The sequence below is a fragment of the Egretta garzetta genome, unplaced genomic scaffold (genome assembly GCF_000687185.1).
Source record: "Egretta garzetta isolate BGI_Z169 unplaced genomic scaffold, ASM68718v1 scaffold96, whole genome shotgun sequence".
NCBI lineage: Eukaryota > Metazoa > Chordata > Aves > Pelecaniformes > Ardeidae > Egretta > Egretta garzetta.
In genome coordinates this window covers 441846-448565 of record NW_009259965.1, presented here as the reverse complement: position 1 = coordinate 448565, position 6720 = coordinate 441846, and positions in this window count along the sequence as shown.

The following is a 6720-nucleotide window of genomic DNA, read 5'->3' as shown; positions in this document are numbered from 1 at the left end:
CGCTGTCAGGGGATCAAAAAGCAAACCTAGCACCAGCTCTGCCGCTTGTGAAAAGTGCTCCTGCCCCCTCTCTCATGCACGGCTGCACGAAACTCTTTCCAAGGCTTGCAGAAAAATGCCAGGCTATTTCAGCAGAAGGCAATCGAGTGCAAAATGCTTTCTGAGCAAGCTGGCACCTCCGGCAGAGCCCATCCTGCTCCTGTCATCTCCTTCGGCTCTTGCCCAGCAGCCCACTGTGATGGGGGACAGCAACATCCCAGGCAGGCAAGTCCTCAGGTGGCAGGGCCGAGAGGAAGTTCAAAAGCAAAATGATCAGGAGGAAAAAAGATACAGGGATGGGCTCTGTCAGAGCCCCTCGCTCTCCATGGCGTGTTTCCCAGCCGAGGCACGCACTCAGTGCTCGCTTGCCAGGAGCGGCTGGCTCCCAGCCTGTGGGCTGAGGATCTGCCACCAGGAGAAGGCTTTTTAAAGGCGCCTCGGGGAGCAGCCCTCCATTTCGCCAGCATTCCAGGTGGAGCCTCTGCACTTGCAGCACCCCAAGTCACTGGTGCCTTTGGCAAGTCTCGGTGAGACCGACGTGGGCACCCGCGCTGTGCTGCGGTCCCGTCACCCTGGCTTTGGAGAACACAGCCACCCACGTGGCCGGAGAGGCAGAAGAGGTGCGCATTCGTGCCTTCCCTGCTCCAGCCATCTCAGCACCATGTCAGCTGTAGAGCCCACAAGGGGATACTTTAACCCACATGCTGATAAGCACAAGCAATTATCTTCCTTTTTCCTCTTGCTGAAGAGAGGATGAAGAGAGGCGTGGGTGACATGAATCAACAAGCGCCAGTGCTCTCAGAAAGTGTCAGCACTCAGCGCCACGGGCACATCAGCACCCAGCGCGCCGACAGCACCTTCCTGGAGCCCTGCCCTCCAGTTAGCCCGGGAGAGCCTTTCTCCTGTCACCCTCGCCACCCCATCAGTTATCACCCAGTTTGCCGCGCTGTGGGATGGATGAATGTCAGGGAAGCCCTGCTGAAGTCCAAATCATGGGGATTCGTTATCAGGAGGCAAGCTTAGCCTGTAAGCATGGAGGAGAACAAAATAACTCATCCTAGGTCCTTGTGAAAAGCCATGCCCAAGCACGGCCTTGTACAAGTACAGGAGACTAAATGTAACATAATTAAATCCAGAAACTATGCAGTGAAAAGCTACGTGGTAACAAGAGCATTAGCTAGGATGTGTGGCATCAATCATAGTCATGTTTTTCTCATTAAAATGAGAAATTTCATTAGGAGAGAGGTTTTCATCCCATGTAAGCCAAGGTCTAGCAAGAAGCGAGAGGAAGGTGGGGCACTGCGTGGTGGCCAAAACTGTTGACTTGGCTGTGCTGGAACAACAGCTTTTGCCTTGCCTCTGGTTGCATCTGCTTGACCTTAACATTGCACAAGGTGGTGGGGATTTTTTTAGGTTTTTTTGCATTTCCTTAGTTGTAACATGTGAGTTTGCTGGCTAAACACATGTGGGAACATATGTAAACACTTATGCATGTGAATAAAAATGGCTCTTGAATTAACAAGGAGCCTTGTATGGATAAATGAGGGAAGCAAAAGCCATGATCTTGCTGAGACCGATCATTAATCTCCTCTAATTTGTCATTTTTTCCATGGGCTTGTCTGTGCAGCCAGCAAAGCGCACAGGCTCTGAAATGTGGTCACAGCCGTTCAGAGAAATCCCATGGACTGCTCTGGCCCTATCAGCTTTTACCATGTAGTGTCAGGTTCGGTTTGCTCCAGCTATGAATGTGTCATATTTCCTATGATAAACTTATTTTTATGGGTTTATAACGTAGCTATAAAAATTCAGTTGAGGCCGTGCTTAACAAACAAGACCTCATCTCAGGAGTGATCCTGTTTTAACCAACATGCACCGGGCATCATCACAGATCCTGTTGGGGTGGAGTAACAAAAAAAGGGCACGGTCCAAGCCGGCTGTGGAGCTGGGGCAGGACTGTTTTGGCTTTCAGAAGGTGGCAGCAGCTAAGCAAGGGAAAAACCAGTGGAGGAACAAGTTAAGGCACCTTCCCTGGGTTTGCAAGAGCCAAAGTGCAGGTGGCTCCCAGCAGGGGCAACCCCCATCCTACCAAGGATGCTCTTGCTAGCATCACTGGTGGCAGGTTGGCGGAGAGCAGCAGCAAGGAGCCAGGACCATTGGGAAAGTGAAGCCGTCTGCGTGTGAGTGCTCCCGGGGGCCCTGCAGCATGGGCACGAGGCACCGCTTGCTCCATACATCACCCAAAAAAGACCCAGGGCTGCAGCCATCCTCCTCCTTGTTCTTCCCTTTGTCACTTCAAGAGCTGCCGGTAAATCCTGTAAGGTTTTCCCCAAGATGTCAAGAATGCTCCTGCCGGGCTCCTTGCTGGAGGGCACCCCTGCGGCACCCTCATGCCCACCCTTGGCACCGCGGGAATGTGCTGCTTGCTGCCAGCACTTGGGGAATAGGTTGAGAGCATGGGCACGGACCCTCACGGGGCTTCATGAGGAGGAAACTCTTTTCAGAGTTTGGGTGATTGAAGTGGCCTGATCTGTGTTTAACAGCCCTGTGGCTACGCACTGCCCTTCAGCTGGAAGAAAACAGGGCTGGGGGAAGAGGTCAAGGGTATCCCACCCACATGCATGCATGCATGCATGCACCCACACTTGCACGCCCCCCCATGCATGCATGCACCCGCACATGCACCCAGACATGCACACGCGTTCACACAGATGCATACACATCCCCCACGCACACGTGCACACGGACACCCACCCAGATCCCCCCACAGGTACACTACTCCTGTTCAGCCTGTTCTTAACCCCCCAAAGCTGGTGACCCCCGAATGTCCCGCAGCAGCCGGCTCCAGTGCTTTGCTGGCCGCACCCTCCATAAACTAAACGCCTTTTTGCTGCATTCAAGGGCCACTTCTTGAGCTGCCTGTTGTGGCCACGGGACACCAAATAGCCTTTGCAGCAGCCCCATACAGGCCTCGCAGAGCAGCCCAAGCACCCACTGAAGCCACCCACTGGCTGGGGACGACACCAGTGGGGTGGCACTCAGGGGTGGCATTTGGAGACCCCACAAGATGCTCAGCAAAAACTGCCTGAAGCAGCTCCATGCCCACGCGGGTGAAGCATGGGCTGGCTGCTGCCTGAAAAGCAAGAGCTAGCAAGTAAATCCAAATTTATTGTTAAATCGCTGGATATAAAAATAATCTGGCTTTTAGAAAGCAATTTATTTATGCTTTCAGTACTTGCTTAAATATTTATGCGGAAAAGGAAAAAAAAAATCCAGTCGGACATAGGACTATCATTGTAGCGGCGGCCTTTAAGATTAATGGAAGTAAATTAGCCTGACATTTTATTTACATCCAGCAAAGCAATAGATAAACTATCCCTGTGATGGATTTTCTTCATTAGCTGGGTGAACGCCTAAGGTACAGCTTTTGACATTGTTTCTTCCAAGTGGTTAGACAAACAGTTTATCAAAAGAGTGTAAAATTGTCGGGAAACGAAGCAGATTAATGACCAGTAAAGGGAAGATCATTGAATTTATGATATAAGTAGCAGTATTGCTGGAGCCCAAGGAACGGCTGGTTAGATAACCAACGTGTACACGCACGCAGAAGCACTGAGCCTCCCCCAGGGTCTGCTGCCCCAGCAGCGGCTGCTCCCCAAATTGTCCCTCCATGGGGGTCTCTGCACTGAGGCTTCACCTCCCTCCTCTTTCCTCCCCTTAGGTCTGGGTTTGTTCTGAAACTCTCTCATTAGAGCTTGTGAACATATTATTTCCTCCCAATTAAAAACCTCTTAGACTGAAATGGCTTCAAGGATGATAACCTTGTCTTTGTGCCTGCACAGCAATAACAGTTTCCGCAACCTAATTCGGTGATTTTGGCTGCTATTACGATGGTGATAATCATACCAATAACAACAACAATAAAATATAGGACTTCTCCAGTCTTTCGATTCTTTGGAAAAAATCCCCCAGCATGAACAGTTTATGGATCCCACATGGCTCCTCCAGGAATTACCTCTGGAATGATAATTAGCTGTCAGATAAGGCAAATGGGGGAAAGGAGATTGGGAACCTGGGGGCAAGGAAACATTCCTTGAGAGGGCGGAGGGGCTGTGCCTGCCACGGTCAGAGGTCTCTTCTCCCCCCCAGGCATGGCCTCGGGTTCTCAAGCTTCAGAAGAGGGATTTGGGGTGTGAGGATGACTAAAAAACACCAGTTTAACCAGTGCTGTGAATCTCGGTCTCCAAGTGCTGTCTCCAGCAGGTGGCATTGGCTCGACAGGCTTCCCCCGCTTGCCAAGAGCATCTTAAAAGTTTCATCGCAGCACTGGCAAATTTCAAGCTGCTAGAGCATCGTTAATTCCCTAATTCCCTTGCAGCCTAATCTGCCCAGCTGCACTTTATATCCCACCACCACCACCTTTTTTCCCTCTGTTCTTGTCTACTTTCCAATTAAAATTCAGATTTGCAGGAGTCGCGGCAGCACGTTGCTTGCTTCAGGCTGGGAGCATCGGGAAGCAGCTCGGAGGGTGAAACACCACAGCGGCCAGGGCTCTGCCCACCCAAGCATGGACCCAGGTGCCCAGCAGCCACAGGAGAAGGCAATCCTTCCTCCCCACACAGTGTTTAAAACACATTGCACCAGCTGTGCGGGGGCGCAGGAATGGCTCTTAATATTTAAAAACCCATCCCAGGGACAACTGCAAGGGCCAGTCCAAAAGTCATGAAGTTTAGGAGTTCTTGGGAGCACTGATGATCCTGCCAGACTAGCAGGCTTCCAAATGTATCCAAATACTACCCAAAATAGCTCAGGGGGGGGGACGACAAGGTCTTTTAAACTTGGCCTTCCCATCATGCCTACTCATACGTGCTGTGCCTCTTCTGCCTGCGGTAAAAGTTCAAATCACACGTTTGCTGCCGTCTGTCCTCACCTACAAAACATTTTAAAGTAAAGTGGAAAAAGAAGTGGAGCAATGTGTTTTCCTTTCTCTCTCCTCCCCACGCTGATGATGATAGCGGGGAAATGCCAGTGGGATTTTTCGAGACGGTTGAGAGATGAGAAGCACCCATAGGGCCGCACCGAGTGCTGGTGGGTACAAACACGAATCGGCGCCATTTTATCAAATCAAGGAGGTGACTGCGAGCGTCCCCGCCCTTGCTCCCAGAAGCTGGGATCATCTCCCCACTTCCACCACACACTTTGTAAATGAGATGTAAGGACCAGCCCCCAAACCAGGCACCATTGATGGAGTGATGGAGGTAAAACTCTCGCTGTGAGGCTTTGACAAGGTGGACTGCATCTGGGTGTGGACAAGCCTTGCTCTCCGGGGTCACCCCAGCACTTGTTTTTCTCTGGCTGATCAGGCATTGCAGAGTCATGCTGCCCCACGTCTCAGCTCTCTGCAAGGGGCATCTGCATGGCTCCTTCTGGATTGAAGACCTCGAATGGTGTGAAGGTCAAGTTTTTGAGAACTTGTCCCCTAGAGCTATTTTGGATGCCTGCTGTTTTGGTAGGATTACTCTGTTCCCAAGAACTCCTAAACTTCAGGACTTTTTAAATAGACCCCACAGTTGTCCCTGGGATGGATTTTAAAATGATACAGCTCTTAGAGCTGTGTGCTGCCAACCAGCAGGTAAAACAATGCCATGCTTTGGGGCTTTAAAATCCACTGGTTTGTAAACAAGGCAAGCCAAAGACACAAGCATCTTTTCCCAGCCAGGAGGAGTTTTGCCTCCCGAATCTGCTTTCACGTGGGCCTTGAGGATTTCCCTGGGTTTTTTTGCTTCGCTCCCGACTGAAGGATCAGCCTCACACTTCTCCTCTTCTAAGCAGAACCAAATTTTGTTCCCCTGGGCCATACTCAGCATCACCAAGCCAAGAGGTGATGCTGATGCATAGAGGTTTCTCGGACCTGCACGCTGGGGACCCCCCCGGGGACCCCCCGCTGCCAGCTGGCGGGCAGGGTGCTGCTTGTGCCCCGTGCTTCTGTCTGCTCTTTGATTTGGGTGCCATGTGAGGCGTTTCACCTCCCCAGTCCCTGGCCAAGTTCCCATTTGGGCAACCAGCCTCACCTTTTCACCTTCTTTTGGGATGGGGGAGGCTGTAATTCATGATGCCTGTGCATGGCCAGGCAGAATAGCACTCGTGGCATCCCTGGCATCCCTACCATGAGCTTGCAGCAGGAGAGGCGAGGAGGAGGAAGGGCAGAGGTGTCAGGTCTTTTCTTTAAGACCTGGAGTTTTCTGGACCGATACCAGAAACTAATATTTCAGTCCACAGGGTTGTTAACTCAGTGGATGGGCTGCCTGACATTTCCCCAGCTATCAGGAGGTGGCGATGCCTTCAGAAAGCACCCAAAACTGGCAAAGATTTTTCCCACTCGATGCTCAGCCCTGGGAAAGTGAAGAGGAACTCTCCAGGGATGGCTCAGTCCTGTCCCCCCTCAGTCCAGCCAGATGAACAGGGGTGGTTTTGAACCAAGATATGGGGAAGAGCCCAAGGAAAATGCAAGTCCTGGCTCTGCGTGGAAATGGAATGGGACATGCCCACGCAGGGGGTATTTCCCCAGGGTGCTGCTGGCTGAGCTCTCTGCTTGAGCAGACGTGACACCACCTCTTCCAGTCCTGCTCTTCTGGTGAGTTTTGCTCCACTGGATTTTTTTTTTTTTTTTTGGCCACATCCGGG